This window comes from Mus musculus, chromosome 8 (genome assembly GCF_000001635.26).
Source record: "Mus musculus strain C57BL/6J chromosome 8, GRCm38.p6 C57BL/6J".
NCBI lineage: Eukaryota > Metazoa > Chordata > Mammalia > Rodentia > Muridae > Mus > Mus musculus.
Window position 1 is genome coordinate 99,661,356 of NC_000074.6, and position 16,498 is coordinate 99,677,853.

Below are 16,498 nucleotides of genomic sequence, written 5' to 3' on the forward strand. Positions count from 1 at the left end.
TACCAAAGAAGCATGACATTTAAATAGCAGGCTCATGGATTTCTGAGGAAATAGCTCCATGCACAATTGACAGCTTCAGTAGGATTAGGACAATTTAATTAGTGATAGTTAGAGATGGAATTTCCAGACCCCTGTGACTTTCCTTAATGAAATCTTCTCATCAAATACCTAGATGATATACAGGTGGAGTGATGAGAAGAAGACAAGAGAGTTCTTAAAGTCATTAAAAAAAAAAGATTGCAAATCTCTAGAAATCAGTTCTAATCACGACAACTTTATCATCTTGAATTAGTAATGGAATATCTTTGTCATAACAGGGACCAAGAGAGGAAAAAAGCCATATGGTAAATATGTAACAATCCAGTAGTTTATTAAAAGTGGACACTTAATATTCAAGATCAGGAATTAAACAGTGAAAAGTACCATCCCCATTCAGCATCTAGATGAATGTTTTCTTTTAATTTTAAGGATCCTTCAGTTATGAATTGCTATGAAGTTACTTTGGATAATGGGTTTCTACAGATAGAAAAGTACAGATAATCAAAAAGTGCTACTACCATAGTGTCTATATAAGTGGGACATGAGAAGAAAAGGAGTGACAATTGAATTGGAATTGTCACTTGAAATGATTTTCTTCAAATCATATTATCATGTGTTAAATGTTCAAAGTAATATGCTTCATTCTGATGACATCTTTGTAACCTGAGGCTACAGAGATATATCTAATACACTTGTATTGCATTCTCCTCCACTCCCTTTACCATCTTCCTCCTCTCTTGCTCCTTTCTCTTCCCTTGTGGTACCCTCCTAATCTGGCAATGTTTCACCCTGTGCATCCAACCGATTAATGGAAAGATGTGAGACATGATATTCAGAGACTCATTCCTTCTGCTTGTTTGAAAAGAATATCTCTCAGTTCTATCTGGCCCTGAAATGATGTCTTTGATCTTGATTCTGACTAAATTTCAATTGTGTATTTACTCCTTTTCCCATTTGTTCAGTGATCAGCATTTTGGCTGATTCTGTGATTTGACTCTTGCAAGAAATTTGGCAATAAACATGCATATTTGGGTGGGTTGAGATGGGCTTTGATTATTTTATTTTTGGTAGAAAATAAAGATTGATATCGGTCAAAGCATTCTTTATGAGCTTTGGAGTTGACAGGCAAGTTGCTTAGATTTTCCTAGATCTATTTACTTGATTAGCAAAACAGGAGTAGTCAATAGAGTTTATAAAATTAAAATGGTATTTTATATAGAGTTATACATATATTATTTATATATCCCAGTATATCCCATGGTTGGGCAGCTAGGAAATGCACAACATATATCTGTAGTACTAATGATTCTTTTTTTATTCTCCCTCACCTGATTCCTCCTGTTCCAGTCCCCATCCCTCCCCCCAATGTCTATTACATTTCCTTTTCCCAGGGAGAATCATGCATCTCCCCTTGAACCCTCCTTTCTTGTTCTCAGTAGGTCAGAGTAGGATTGAATCATGACAGTCCTTTAATTTACAGGTAATATTCAACTTATGAGTACATACCATGTTTGTCTTTCTGGGTCTGGTTACCTTATTCAGAATGATTTCTCTAGTTCCACCCATTGGCCTGCAATTTCATGATATCATTGTTTTCTTTTCTTTTTTTTTTTTCAAACATTTGTTTTATTGTTTCTTTCCTCCCTTCTTCCACATCCCCTCCCGCTCCCCTGCCCAGAGCTGGGATTATGGTCATATGCTACTGCATGGATCCCTTGCTTCCATTATGCTGGCTATTACTCAGAAATGGGATTACTAAATTGAAGAAACACATTTGAACTTGCCTTCTTGTCAGAGCTTCTTGGGTGTGCCCAATGCCTGTGGATAATACACTCACCCTTGGGCCCTGTCTAACTGCCTGAGGGAAGAGGGGTCAATCATACAAAACCAAGCTCTGAAAAATCCAGCCAGTGCCACATCTGGCCCAAGACATCTGTTCCACACCAGCCTGTTGCTCCAGTCACAGGTTGAATGCATATAAAAGACACACAGCCTGAGTTCTACAGGGCAGGCCTCGCATATCACTAATAACTGAAGATATAGACAAGAATTCCCCTCTGGGTAGTCCCAGCAATACTATTTTTCCCCATAGAAGACACTTGGGGGCCACAGCCTGAGTGTGCCACAGCCTTGAGATAGCTGAGAGAAGACAGTTGTAGGGTACGGAACTCAGACCACTCCCTGTGCTTCCTTCTTAACAGTGGGTATCCTGGACCTTGGGAAACAAAGCTAGGTCTTGGCTTAAGCTGGGTACTTGGAACCTCACTTTCTTTGAGTGAGTATGGCTCTAGCTGGCTCTCAGGAAGTGTGAGGAATCCTTGAAAAGGCAGTTGTGAATTAAGGGTGGTCCCAGCACCATACAGCACAAGTTTCTCTTTCAGAATCGATTACCCCCAGCCTACCACTCAACCTACAGGAGACATAGGACTCCTAGGCCAGCCACACACTGAAAGCCAGACTTCAGTCCACAGGGCAGGGGTGGGGCCAGGGTGATTACATCTAGAGGAGGGACAAGGACCCTTTACAGCCAGGAACAAAGTCCATCTCTGATTTGGGTCCAGACAGGCTAAGCAGGAGCTGGTACCTTGGTTCTCTGGCTAGGCAGTCCATAAGTAGCCCCAACCATGCAGGGAGACTGTGTGCTGCTGCTGTTTTGGGGTCTCAGGATACATCTGTCCTTTGGTGCCTTTTCAGATGAGAAGGCTCCTTTCTCACTCCCAGAGGACTAACCTACCACCCCACCTGGACTAACCTGGGTTTACTTCCTCTTGTGTAGTGGAGGAGGAAAACTCAGCCTTCTGGAATCAAAAGGTGAAGAAGGCCCTGTATGTTGCCAAAAAGCTGCAGCCCATTCAGACATCAGCCAAGAACCTCATCATCTTCCTGGAAGATGGTGAATGCTCAAGGGATGGCCACCCTAAAGCCTTTGTATTCCAAGAATCCAAGGCCACTGATGTGTCCTGGACAGCCTGGCAGCTCAGGCCTGACCAGGTTCTGTTCCTTTAGGGATGGGGGTGCTCACGGTGACAGCCATCCCTAAATACTAAAGGGACAGCTGCAACAGCATTTGGGGCCTGAGACACCCCTAACTATGGACTACTTCCTATACATGGCTCTGTCCAAGGTACTGGAACACATATCTAGGATGGGAAAGGGGGCTGGAAATGACTGGAGGAGGAACCTGGAACTGGAGCCCAAGTTTGCAATCAGGACAGTGTAGATGTGTACCAGGAAGCAGGAACTAATGTCTACCTGTAGCACCCAGCTGAGAGTGTCTCTGTCCCCAGACATACAACATGGACTGACAGGTTCCAGACAGCCCAGGCACAGCCACTGCCTATCTCTGAGGGATCAAGGCCACCTACAAGACCATTGGTCTGAGCGCATATGCTCAATTCAACCAGTGTAATATCACATTTGGCAATGAAGTCTTCTCAGTGATATACCATGCAAAGAAAGTAGGTAGGTTGGTGTTGGGCTTGGGGGGCTATGACCGGGCTGAATCACTGCGTGATCTATCATCTGCAGGGAAGTCTGGAGGAGTGGTAACGGTGACCAGGGTGCAGCACCAGCATGCCTCTCCAGCTAGCACCTGGAACTGACTGAGGCTGTCATGTTCAACTCTGCCAGCTTACCAATGAGGACATGCTAACACTCACCACTGTTGACCATTCCCACGCCTTCGCATTTGGTGGCTACATATATAGGGGGATCTCTGGCTTTGGTAAGCCAAGGGGCAGTGTCAGGTGATGTTGCTTCAGATCTATAGGGACAGAGATTGCTGGACCTCACTTTCCTCACCATCATCCCAGCCATGGAACCTCTGATGAATCTGTGGGCTTGGAACTTGATCACAAGAAGTCTGCTGAGTGTGATACCTGTGGCTGGACCCTGCTAGCATCTACCTGTCATCCCAGTACTACAGAGATGGAGACAGAAGATCAGGAACTCCACAGTAACCCCAGCTCAAGAGGAACTTGAAGTCAGCGTGTGTTTCAGGATACCCTGATCTTGAGGAAGACCCAGGCCTTTCCTGGCTTGGTTCAGGATCTTGCACAGCCTCCAGTCCAGTTGCATTCAGACACACTCAAAAGTAGTTGTGATGTAAATGAGATTCTACAGGACCCATCAGCACCAACTTTCCAATTCAATATTTCTTCTGGCTACTCCTCCTCAGTACTATGCCTGCCCAGAGTCAGAGGAGAGGCAATTGGAGGCAAGACACCACACCACAGTTGCAGATTCAGGATGTTGGTCTGGATTTCCATACCCTGCCAACATCTTACAGCCAGACAAGCTATCATTGTTTTCTTAACATCTGAGCCATACTCCATTTTGTAAATGTACAATTACTTTCCCTGTTCTTCAGTTGAGGGGCATATAGGTTGTTTCCAGTTTCTGGCAATTATGAATGAAGCTGTTATGAACATATTTGAGCAAGTAAGTGTCTTTGTGGTAGAATGAAGCATCTTTTAGGCATATACAGCTGTTTCTTGGGGTATACTGATTGCCAATTTCTAAGAAAATGACACATTGATCTCTAAGGTAGCTGTACAAGCAATGGAGGGATGTGATCCTTGTTTTTCTATGGGCTTTCCTTGTCTGGCAATAATATCAGAGGAGGTGCCTAGTCTCATTGCAACTTGATATGTCATGTTTGATTATATCTCCGGGAGGCCTCCCCTTTTCTGACAGGAAATAGAGGAAGAGTAGATGTGGAAGGGAGGAGACAGGAGGTACTGGGGGCGAGGGGGAGAAAACTGTAGTGGATATAATACATGATAGAATACCTTAATTTAAAAGTGATTAATATATCTATATTCTATCCCATTGGTTCCACATACTTAATCATGTCTTTAAATTTTTACTTTCTTTCAAAAGTGCTGTCCATATGACACTTTTGTTGTTTTGTTGCTGTTTATAACTGGTTAATTTAGCTAAAATATTATACTTATTAAGAAAATAATTATTTTGTTGATCAGATAAATAAGGGAAATATTTTGTTCTGAACACAAAATATGAATATATATTGAATTTTTCCTTAATTTATGTAACTATTTCCAACAATAAAAATAACAAAAAACAACAAAGGATAAAGACTAAATCTCCTGTGACACTAAAATACCTAAATATGATCCTTTTCTTAAAAATAGTAAGACAAGAGACATATATAACAGTACTCACTACAGTACAGTAATGTGATAAATGGCGGTTTTCTTCATGAAGCATAGATAAAGATCACACTTAGAAGGAGAATCTAGTGGTTAACACATTGCAAATTCTAATACAAACAATCAGCTTGACTTGGCAGCTTTCACCTATATTTTTTATTGGTTATCTATTTCTTTACATTTCAAATGTTATCCCCTTTCCTGGTTTCTTCTCTGCAAATCCACTATCCCCTTTCCTCCCCCTGCTTCTATGAGGGTGCTTCCCCACCCACCCTCCCACTCTCCCACCATCCCACTCACTCTTGCCTCAATACCCTAGTGTTCCCCTACTCTCGGGCTTTAAGCCTTCACAGGACCAAGGGACTCCTATCCCATAGATGTTAGATAAGGACAGCATCTGCTACATATGCAGCTGGAGCCTTGGGTCCTTCCATGTGTACTCTTTGGTTGGTAGTATAGTCCTTCGGAGCTCTGGTTGGTTGATGTGGCTCTTCTTCCTATAGGGTTGAGGGATGGGGCCACTCATCCATCTCAAAAATTTTAGTCCAGAATTGCTCCTGTCTAAAGCAAATACAGGGACCAAGAGTAGAACAGAGACGAAGGAAAGGCCACCCAGAGAGTGCCCCACCTGGGGATACATCCTATCTGCAGACACCAAACTCACACTATTTCTGATGCCAATAAGTCCTTGCTGACAGAAACCCAATAGCTGTCTCCTGAAAGGCTCTGCTAGAACCTGACCAATACAGATGCGGATGCTTGCAGTCAACCATTGGAGTGAGCATGGGCACCCCAATGGAGGAGTTAGCAGAAGGACTGAAGGAGCTCAAGGGGTTTGCAGCTCCACTTTTTTTTTCCTTAATCCTCTATTTACCATCATCAAAGTTAGAAAGAAGCAATGTGGACTAATGAGAGATCTTAGGAACACCTAAGTCCCTAAGATGAAAGCGCATCTGCAAACCCACAATGGAAGCATCTTGTGCCTTAGGTTGCAGCTCATGTACACAGGTTTGCCGAAAGTTCGTCTGTGTCCTTGAACTTAAGATCAGTAACCAAACTATTTCAACTTTCCACAAAAAATGGGATGATTTCCTTTATTTCTGATTTTCTTTAATAAAAGAAAAAATGTTGCTTCACAAGAACAATAACAGTGATCCTTCTAGTAACATGGAAAAATTAGCCTGTTCTTTGAGTGTCAAGTTTCAGACAGCATTTTACTAAGTAGACCTCCAAACTCTCTCTAATCCAGGCAGCTGTAAGCAGAAAGATTTCCATGTGACTTCATTTCCATATTGCTGCGAAGACAGGCTAGCTCCCCAGCACTGCTTCCAGCCCCCCTTCATAGCTTAGAATGAAAAAAAAAAATCAAACAATCTGTTAATGAGCATTTGGTGAAGTGTAATGAATACAGCCTAATTCACTAATTGAAGCTCATTCCACAACTCTCCACTAATAAGCATCTTAATGTGCTTAACTGTAAGTGTCCAAAATAGTTATTGAGATGTGTGGAAATTTCTCATTCTGTATGTGAAAAATTTTGATAATGTTGCAGTTTGATTAATCGAGAGAAAATGTTTCACTAACAATGAATAAAATGTAAAAAGCTGGGAAACTGTGCCATTTTATCTTCAAAAATAAATTAATTGGCAAATAAAATAGTTTTTAAAAATAACCTTTATACCATAATAGAACACTAATTTAAATTTCTGAGAGATGCCAGAAGAGCTGATACTGAGAAGTTTTCTGATTAACTTGCTTAAGGATGTGACAAATACTCTAATCAATATTTTATTAGTCTTATAAGGCAAAATAATACACTTGGTTTTAATAATTTTTTTCCTTTTTAATCATTTTAGCTCTGTCAAGTTAGAAATGAGATCATGTCATGTGTTATATCAAAACTCTTATTTCCTTGTTGTTTTTAATCCTTCCATAATACTGTCCTTTCTATGTAGTGTTTACTCCATCAGGAGGAGAATTTCCTCAAGAGGATGCTCCAGCTATGAAATCTTTGTAAACAACACTAAGTCTTTCAAATTTATTCTTGAAGAGTAGTGTGTCATTCCTTTAAGGTCTTTAAAAATATTTTATTTATTTATCTATTTATATAGCTATCTATTTATCTATCCACTTACCTATCCATCTGTCCATCCACACACATACCCACCCATCTACCCCTTTATTCATCTGCCAATCTATCAATCTATCTACCCATTTACCCATCTATCTATCTATCTATCTATCTATCTATCTATCTATCTATCTATCTATCTATCTATCTATCTATCTATGCATTTATTTATCTACCTAACCATCCATCCATCCATCCATCCATCCATCCATCCATCCATCCATCCATCTGTGAAGTGCAGATCACAACTTGCTGGAGTTATTTCTTTTTGTCATGTGGGTTCCAGGAACTGAGCTCTGCTCTTCAGTCTTGGAGTGTCTCGCCAACCTCGGCCAGCAAGGAAGACACAACACGGTCGGATTCTTCTCAACAGCCTTTATTGTAGGAACGCCTCGATGCTGCTACGGGGACCCTGGGCACCCAGGGAGGTTTGCTTATATACACCCCAGCACAGGGAAAGGCTTTGTGTCCTCCTGGGATAGGTTGAACCGCTGTCACCTAATTAGCATGTACCTGCTCGGAAGGGGTTGGCAACAGACTTGAGCTTACAACTGCTCTGATGTTGTTTATGACAACAGCACACCAGAAAACGGCACCATCTTAGAGTTGGCTTCCTACATTGGAGCAAGTTCTCTAACTCATTGAACAGTTCTACAACACAGGATGTCTCTTTTTGTTTTTTTTTTTTTTTAATAAAGATTATTCATGTGACCTGGTGCCTTTCACAGGAAAGAAGACCTTATTTTTTTTTCCATTTTTTATTAGGTATTTAGCTCATTCACATTTCCAATGCTATACCAAAAGTGCCCCATACCCACCCACCCCCAATCCCTTACCCACCCACTCCCCCTCTTTGGCCCTGGCGTTCCCCTGTACTGGGGCACACAAAGTCTGCGTGTCCAAAGGGCCTCTCCTTCCATTGATGGCCGACTAGGCCATCTTCTGATACACATGCAGCTAGAGTCAAGAGCTCCGGGGTACTGGTTATTCATAATGTTGTTCCACCTATAGGGTTGCAGATCCCTTTAGCTCCTTGGCTACTTTCTCTAGCTCCTCCATTGGGAGCCCTGTGATCCATCCACCAGCTGACTGTGACCATCCACCTCTGTGTTTGCTAGGCCCCGGCATAGTCTCACAAGAGACAGCCACATCTGGGTCCTTTCGATAAAATCTTGCTAGTGTATGCAATGGTGTCAGCGTTTGGATGCTGATTATGGGGTGGATCCCTGGATATGGAAGTCTCTACATGGACCATCCTTTCATCTCAGCTCCAAACTTTGTCTCTGTAACTCCTTCCAAGGGTGTTTTGTTCCCACTTCTAAGGAGGGGCATAGTGTCCACACTTCAGTCTTCATTTTTCTTGAGTTTCATGTGTTTAGGAAATTGTATCTTATATCTTGGGTATCCTAGGTTTTGAGCTAATATCCACTTACCAGTGAGTACATATTGTGTGAGTTCCTTTGTGAATGTGTTACCTCACTCAGGATGATGCCCTCCAGGTCCATCCATTTGGCTAGGAATTTCATAAATTTATTCTTTTTAATAGCTGAGTAGTACTCCATTGTGTAGATGTACCACATTTTCTGTATCCATTCCTCTGTTGAGGGGCATCTGGGTTCTTTCCAGCTTCTGGCTATTATAAATAAGGCTGCTATGAACATAGTGGAGCATGTGTCCTTCTTACCAGTTGGGGCATCTTCTGGATATATGCCCAGGAGAGGTATTGCTGGATCCTCCGGTAGTACTATGTCCAATTTCCTGAGGAACCGCCAGACTGATTTCCAGAGTGGTTGTACAAGCCTGCAATCCCACCAACAATGGAGGAGTGTTCCTCTTTCTCCACATCCACGCCAGCATCTGCTGTCACCTGAATTTTTGATCTTAGCCATTCTGACTGGTATGAGGTGGAATCTCAGGTTTGTTTTGATTTGCATTTCCCTGATGATTAAGGATGTTGAACATTTTTTCAGGTGCTTCTCTGCCATTCGGTATTCCTCAGGTGAGAATTCTTTGTTCAGTTCTGAGCCCCATTTTTTAATGGGGTTATTTGATTTTCTGAAGTCCACCTTCTTGAGTTCTTTATATATGTTGGATATTAGTCCCCTATCTGATTTAGGATAGGTAAAGATCCTTTCCCAATCTGTTGGTGGTCTTTTTGTCTTATTGACTGTGTCTTTTGCCTTGCAGAAACTTTGGAGTTTCATTAGGTCCCATTTGTCAATTCTCGATCTTACAGCACAAGCCATTGCTGTTCTGTTCAGGAATTTTTTCCCTGTGCCCATATCTTCAAGGCTTTTCCCCACTTTCTCCTCTATAAGTTTCAGTGTCTCTGGTTTTATGTGAAGTTCCTTGATCCACTTAGATTTGACCTTAGTACAAGGAGATAAGTATGGATCGATGCGCATTCTTCTACATGATAACAACCAGTTGTGCCAGCACCAATTGTTGAAAATGCTGTCTTTCTTCCACTGGATGGTTTTAGCTCCCTTGTGGAAGATCAAGTGACCATAGGTGTGTGGGTTCATTTCTGGGTCTTCAATTCTATTCCATTGGTCTACTTGTCTGTTGCTATACCAGTGCCATGCAGTTTTTATCACAATTGCTCTGTAGTAAAGCTTTAGGTCAGGTATGGTCATTCCAGCAGAGGTTCTTTTATCCTTGAGAAGACTTTTTGCTATCCTAGGTTTTTTGTTATTCCAGATGAATTTGCAAATTGCTCCTTCTATTCGATGAAGAATTGAGTTGGAATTTTGATGGGGATTGCATTGAATCTGTAGATTGCTTTTGGCAAGATAGCCATTTTTACAATGTTGATCCTGCCAATCCATGAGCATGGGAGATCTTTCCATCTTCTGAGATCTTCTTTAATTTCTTTCTTCAGGGATTTGAAGTTTTTATCATATAGATCTTTCACTTCCTTAGTTAGAGTCACGCCAAGATATTTTATATTATTTGTGACTATTGAGAAGGGTGTTGTTTCCCTAATTTCTTTCTCAGCCTGTTTATTCTTTGTCTAGAGAAAGGCCATTGACTTGTTTGAGTTAATTTTATATCCAGCTACTTCATTGAAGCTGTTTATCAGGTTTAGGAGTTCTCTGGTAGAACTTTTAGGGTCACTTATATATACTATCATATCATCTGCAAAAAGTGATATTTTGACTTCCTCTTTTCCAATTTGTATTCCCTTGATCTCCTTTTGTTGTCGAATTGCTCTGGCTAATACTTCAAGTACTATGTTGAAGAGGTAGGGAGAAAGTGGGCAGCCTTGTCTAGTCCCTGATTTTAGTGGGATTGCTTCCAGCTTCTCTCCATTTACTTTGATGTTGGCTACTGGTTTGCTGTAGATTGCTTTTATCATGTTTAGGTATGGGCCTTGAATTCCTGATCTTTCCAGAACTTTTATCATGAATGGGTGTTGGATCTTGTCAAATGCTTTTTCTGCATCTAACGAGATGATCATGTGGTTTTTGTCTTTGAGTTTGTTTATATAATGGATTACATTGATGGATTTTCGTATATTAAACCATCCCTGCATCCCTGGAATAAAACCTACTTGGTCAGGATGGATGATTGCTTTAATGTGTTCTTGGATTCAGTTAGCGAGAATTTTATTGAGGATTTTTGCATTGATATTCATAAGAGAAATTGGTCTGAAGTTCTCTATCTTTGTTGGGTCTTTCTGTGGTTTAGGTATCAGAGTAATAGTGGCTTCATAAAATGAGTTGGGTAGAGTACCTTCTACTTCTATTTTGTGAAATAGTTTGTGCAGAACTGGAATTAGATCTTCTTTGAAGGTCTGATAGAACTCTGTACTAAACCCGACTGGTCCTGGGCTTTTTTTGGCTGGGAGACTATTGATAACTGCTTCTATTTCTTTAGGTGATATGGGACTGTTTAGATGGTCAACTTGATCCTGATTCAACTTTGGTACCTGGTATCTGTCCAGAAATTTGTCCATTTCGTCCAGGTTTTCCAGTTTTGTTGAGTATAGCCTTTTGTAGAAGGATCTGATGGTGTTTTGGATTTCTTCAGGATCTGTTGTTATGTCTCCCTTTTCAGTTCTGATTTTGTTAATTAGGATTTTGTCCCTGTGCCCTTTAGTGAGTCTAGCTAAGGGTTTATCTATCTTGTTGATTTTTTCAAAGAATCAACTCCTCGTTTGGTTAATTCTTTGAATAGTTCTTCTTGTTTCCACTTGGTTGATTTCACCCCTGAGTTTGATTATTTCCTGCCGTCTACTCCTCTTGGGTGAATTTGCTTCCTTTTTTTCTAGAGCTTTTAGATGTGTTGTCAAGCTGCTAGTATGTGCTCTCTCCCGTTTCTTCTTGGAGGCACTCAGAGCTATGAGTTTCCCTCTTAGAAATGCTTTCATTGTGTACCATAGGATTGGGTACGTTGTGGCTTCATCTTCATTAAACTCTAAAAAGTCTTTAATTTCTTTCTTTATTCCTTCCTTGACCAAGGTATCATTGAGAAGAGTGTTGTTCAGTTTCCATGTGAATGTTGGCTTTCCATTATTTATGTTGTTATTGAAGATCAGTCTTAGGCCATGGTGGTCTGATAGGATACATGGGACAATTTCAATATTTTTGTATCTGTTGAGGCCTGTTTTGTGACCAATTATATGGTCAATTTTGGAGAAGGTCCCGTGAGGTGCTGAGAAGAAGGTATATCCTTTTGTTTTAGGATAAAATGTTCTGTAGATATCTGTCAGGTCCATTTGTTTCATAACTTCTGTTAGTTTCACTGTGTCCCTGTTTAGTTTCTGTTTCCACGATCTGTCCATTGGTGAAAGTGGTGTGTTGAAGTCTCCCACTATTATTGTGTGAGGTGCAACGTGTGCTTTGAGCTTTACTAAAGTGTCTTTAATGAATGTGGCTGCCCTTGCATTTGGAGCGTAGATATTCAGAATTGAGAGTTCCTCTTGGAGGATTTTACCTTTGATGAGTATGAAGTGTCCCTCCTTGTCTTTTTTAATAACTTTGGGTTGGAAGTCGATTTTATCTGATATTAAAATGGCTACTCCAGCTTGTTTCTTCAGACCATTTGCTTGGAAAATTGTTTTCCAGCCTTTCACTCTGAGGTAGTGTCTGTCTTTTTCCCTGCGATGGGTTTCCTGTAAGCAGCAGAATGTTGGGTCCTGTTTGTGTAGCCAGTCTGTTAGTCTATGTCTTTTGATTGGCTAGTTGAGTCCATTGATATTAAGAGATATTAAGGAAAAGTAATTGTTGCTTCCTGTTGTTTTTGTTTTTAAAGTTGGCATTCTGTTCTTGTGGCTGTCTTCTTTTAGTTTTGTTGAGGGATTATCTTCTTGTTTTTTCTAGGGCGTGGTTCCCGTCCTTGTATTGGTTTTTTTCTGTTATTATCCTTTGAAGGGCTGGATTCATGGAGAGATAATGGGTGAATTTAGTTTTGTCGTGGAATACTTTGGTTTCTCCATCTATGGTAATTGAGAGTTTGGCCGGGTATAGTAGCCTGGGCTGGAATTTGTGTTCTCTTTGTGTCTGTATAACGTCTGTCCAGGCCCTTCTGGCTTTCATAGTCTCTGGTGAAAAATCTGGTGTAATTCTGATAGGCTTGCCTTTATATGTTACTTGACCTTTTTCCCTTACTGCTTTTAGTATTCTATCTTTCTTTAGTGCATTTGTTGTTCTGATTATTATGTGTCGGGAGGAATTTCTTTTCTGGTCCAGTCTATTTGGAGTTCTGTAGGCTTCTTGTATGTTCATGGGTATCTCTTTCTTTAGATTTGGGAAGTTTTCTTCAATAATTTTGTTGAAGATGTTTGCTGGTCCTTTGAGTTGAAAATCTTCATTCTCATCCACTCCTATTATCCGTAGGTTCGGTCTTCTCATTGTGTCCTGGATTTCCTTTATGTTTTGAGTTAGGATCTTTTTGCATTTTCCATTTTCTTTGATTGTTGTGCCGATGTTCTCTATGGAATCTTCTGCACCTGAGATTCTCTCTTCCATTTCTTGTATTCTGTTACTGATGCTCGCATCTATGGTTCCAGATTTCTTTCCTAATGTTTCTATCTCCACTGTTGCCTCACTTTGGGTTTTCTTTATTGTGTCTACTTCCCTTTTTAGGTCTTGGATGGTTTTATTCAATTCCATCACCTGTTTGGTTGTGTTTTCTTGCAATTCTTTAAGGGATTTTTGTGTTTCCTCTTTAATGTCTTCTACCTGTTTGGTTATGTTTTCCTGTAATTCTTTAAGGGATTTTTGTGTTTCCTCTTTAATGTCTTCTACTTGTTTAGCAGTGTTCTCCTGTATTTCTTTAAGTGAGTTATTTAAGTCCTTCTTGATGTCCTCTACCATCATCATGAGATATGCTTTTAAATCCAGGTCTAGCTTTTCAGGTGTGTTGGGGTGCCCTGGACTCGAGAAGTGGGAGTGCTGGGATCTGATGATGGTGAGTAGTCCTGGTTTCTGTTAGTAAGATTCTTACGTTTACCTTTTGCCATCTGGTAATCTCTGGAGTTAGTTCTTATAGTTGTCTTTGTTTAGAGATTGTTCGTCTGGTGATTTTGTTACACTACATCAGCAGACCAAGGAGACTAGCTCTCTTCCCTGAGTTTCAGTGGTCAGAGTAGTCTCTGCAGGCAAGCTCTCCTCTTTCAGGGAGGTGCACAGTTATCTGGTGTTTGGACCTCCTCCTGGCCGAAGATGAAGGCCCAAAACAGGATTTTTCCCAGAAGCTGTGTTGCTTTGGCCTGCAGACTGCCCACTGCGGAGTCCCAGAATCAAGGTGGCCCCTGCGGAACGTGAGGCAGAAGCCTCAAGGGCTGTGCGGACACCTGTGCTCTGACCAGGAAGGTAGCAGGTTGTCTGGAGCCGAAAATGGCGCCGCCTCAGAGGCTTTGTGGCTCTCCACCGGTCCAGAAGCTGCTGGCCTCTGTGTTCCACACTCTCACCCGCAGACCGCCCGCCGAGGAGTCCCGGAACCAAGGTGGCCCCCACGGAACGTGAGGCAGAAGCCTCTCGGGCCGGGTGGACCCCTGTGCTCTCACCAGGAAGGTGGCTGGTTGTCTGGAGCCAGAAAATGGCGCCGCCTCAGAGGCTCTGAAAGAAGACCTTATTATATGCTGGACAGGAGAGTGATTAAAAGCAAACACTAGGGTTTGAAAATATTGAGTTTTCAAAGTTCAAAGAACAGCTTTAAAAATGGGTAACAGTTTTACTGCTTTTAGTAATTCATTCCAAATGCATTTCAAAAGCAGGCAAAGATCTACATTTCTTTTTGAGGATGGTCTCTGGGCTTATCTGTGTGATGATTTACATAGTGAGAGTTTACAAGGTTCTCATGTCAACAGACTGGTGGGAAGAAGGGCTTCAAACACAAAAGGAACTATTCCTGGCCTGAAACTATTCCTGGCCTCAAACTAACTTAGAACATTCTTGTATAGCTTACTTAATGGTCAAAGAAAGCACTTGATCTTGATGGAATGGGAATATCTGAGAAGGCAAAGGCACCTTGTGTTAAAGGATTAATGCTTTCTGTGTGTGGTCATGGTGCTGACATGGTATTGCTAGAATCTGTTTTGTGGGGTTACAGAAATTAGGTTTGAAAACAAAGGGCCTGAATTTCTATTAAGGTGAAAAATGAAGTGTCTAAGCCATGATGAGGAGTAAGATTGTTAATGGGAACTTCTTGCAGGTTTGTTTCTGACGAGAGAGAGACACAGGGATGATGGTGTGTGATTGTATTGTTTCCTTAAGTGTGGAAAAGTAAGAGAGATTAAGTGTTTCAAAAGGAAGTCAGAACACTGGGCATCAAATATAAAATTCTCCACATGGAGCAGGCATTATGATTGTCATCACTTATACTATTTTTATTTCATCTAGCAGATGAAGAAGTTACACCTTTAAGTATGGACCAAACTGTATTTGAATCCCTCAGAGGAGCACCAAGAGGTTGTGCTGCTTTAGAGACAACACTGTAAGCCAAACATTATTTAAAGAAGTTTCTTAAGAATCCAGCCCCAGATCAACAGCGTGAGCATTATCTGCGAATCTGCTAGAAATGCAAATTTTCAGGCTTACTTTATGAGTTGGGATTGCCTAGCTTTCTGGTTGAAGAAGCTTTCAGGTGATATTGAAATGTCCATTCACATCTGAAAAGGACTCTTCTACAGAATCAATTCATGACCCCAGTCTATGACTCTTTGCCTTTAAGATTAGATACTAAAACCGCCAGAAGCCCAGACACGAGATTAACCAGTATCTTTAAGGAGACTTCACTCCATCTCAGTTAGAGACTGCTTGGGGAAATCCCATTTTACCAATAAGATATAATAATCTCCAACTTACATATGACTCCTATAAATCATGATAATAACCTCAGCAAAAGGTTATCTTGGTAATTTATCTAAATCAACCACTCTTCATTATGACCCAGACATTTAGAGATGCAGTCACAAATGTGACATCATGACAATTTCCAGGAGAGTAATTAGCAAGGGAAAGCTGCTGTCCTCTGAGCTGAGAATGAAGAAACAAGTGGGGGTAGAGAAATTTGTTGCACTGTGTGCCTTCAAATTTTACATAGCAGCAGAAGATACATAAACAACTTACTGCATTTCATTTGCTTACCATGGCAGGGGGTCTACCCACAGGCGCATCTCAAGGTCAAGGTTCTTACAGTAAATTTATAATAGCAGAAGCTAATATTGCTCCCTCAAAGCTATTGTTCATCTCCACGTTCACATTATGAATAGGATTGATGTGGCAAAATAAAACAAAGCACCCCACTACCCCCTCCAACAAAAAGGAAGAAAGGACAAATGATGATGTCACAAAATGAACCTAAATTTCCAGTTGCCTTTTTACATTATTAAGGATGAATTACTCAATTGGGAGTTAATGGGTGCTGAGGGGATGGGCATTTGAATAACATCACCATATGGAGAAAGTGGTACCATCTATAGACTTCTGGGAGAGGGTGTGGCATTGTTGGACAATGGGTGTCATTGTGGGTGGTCTTTGAGGTTTCAGATACTAAAGTCAGACCCAGTGGCTCACTTCTTGCTGCCTGCTGATCCATTTATAGACTGTCAGCTACTTCTCCAGCATTACATCTGCCTGCATTCTACAGTGCTTCCCACCATGACGAAAACTGACAAAACCTCTGAATGGTAAGCCACCCCCAATTAAAT

The 16,498-nt window shown here is 41.1% G+C and overlaps 1 long non-coding RNA gene across 1 annotated transcript in view; it reads left to right on the forward strand.

The window, feature by feature from the left end:
- The window catches only part of A330008L17Rik (RIKEN cDNA A330008L17 gene), a 316,765-nt gene that overhangs the window by 244,682 nt on the left and 55,585 nt on the right, over positions 1–16,498 (forward strand). Inside the window, exons 2-3 of the long non-coding RNA NR_132435.1 lie at positions 15,192–15,282; positions 16,393–16,477. This is a non-coding gene — a long non-coding RNA (RIKEN cDNA A330008L17 gene). The remainder of the gene's footprint in view (positions 1–15,191; positions 15,283–16,392; positions 16,478–16,498) is intronic.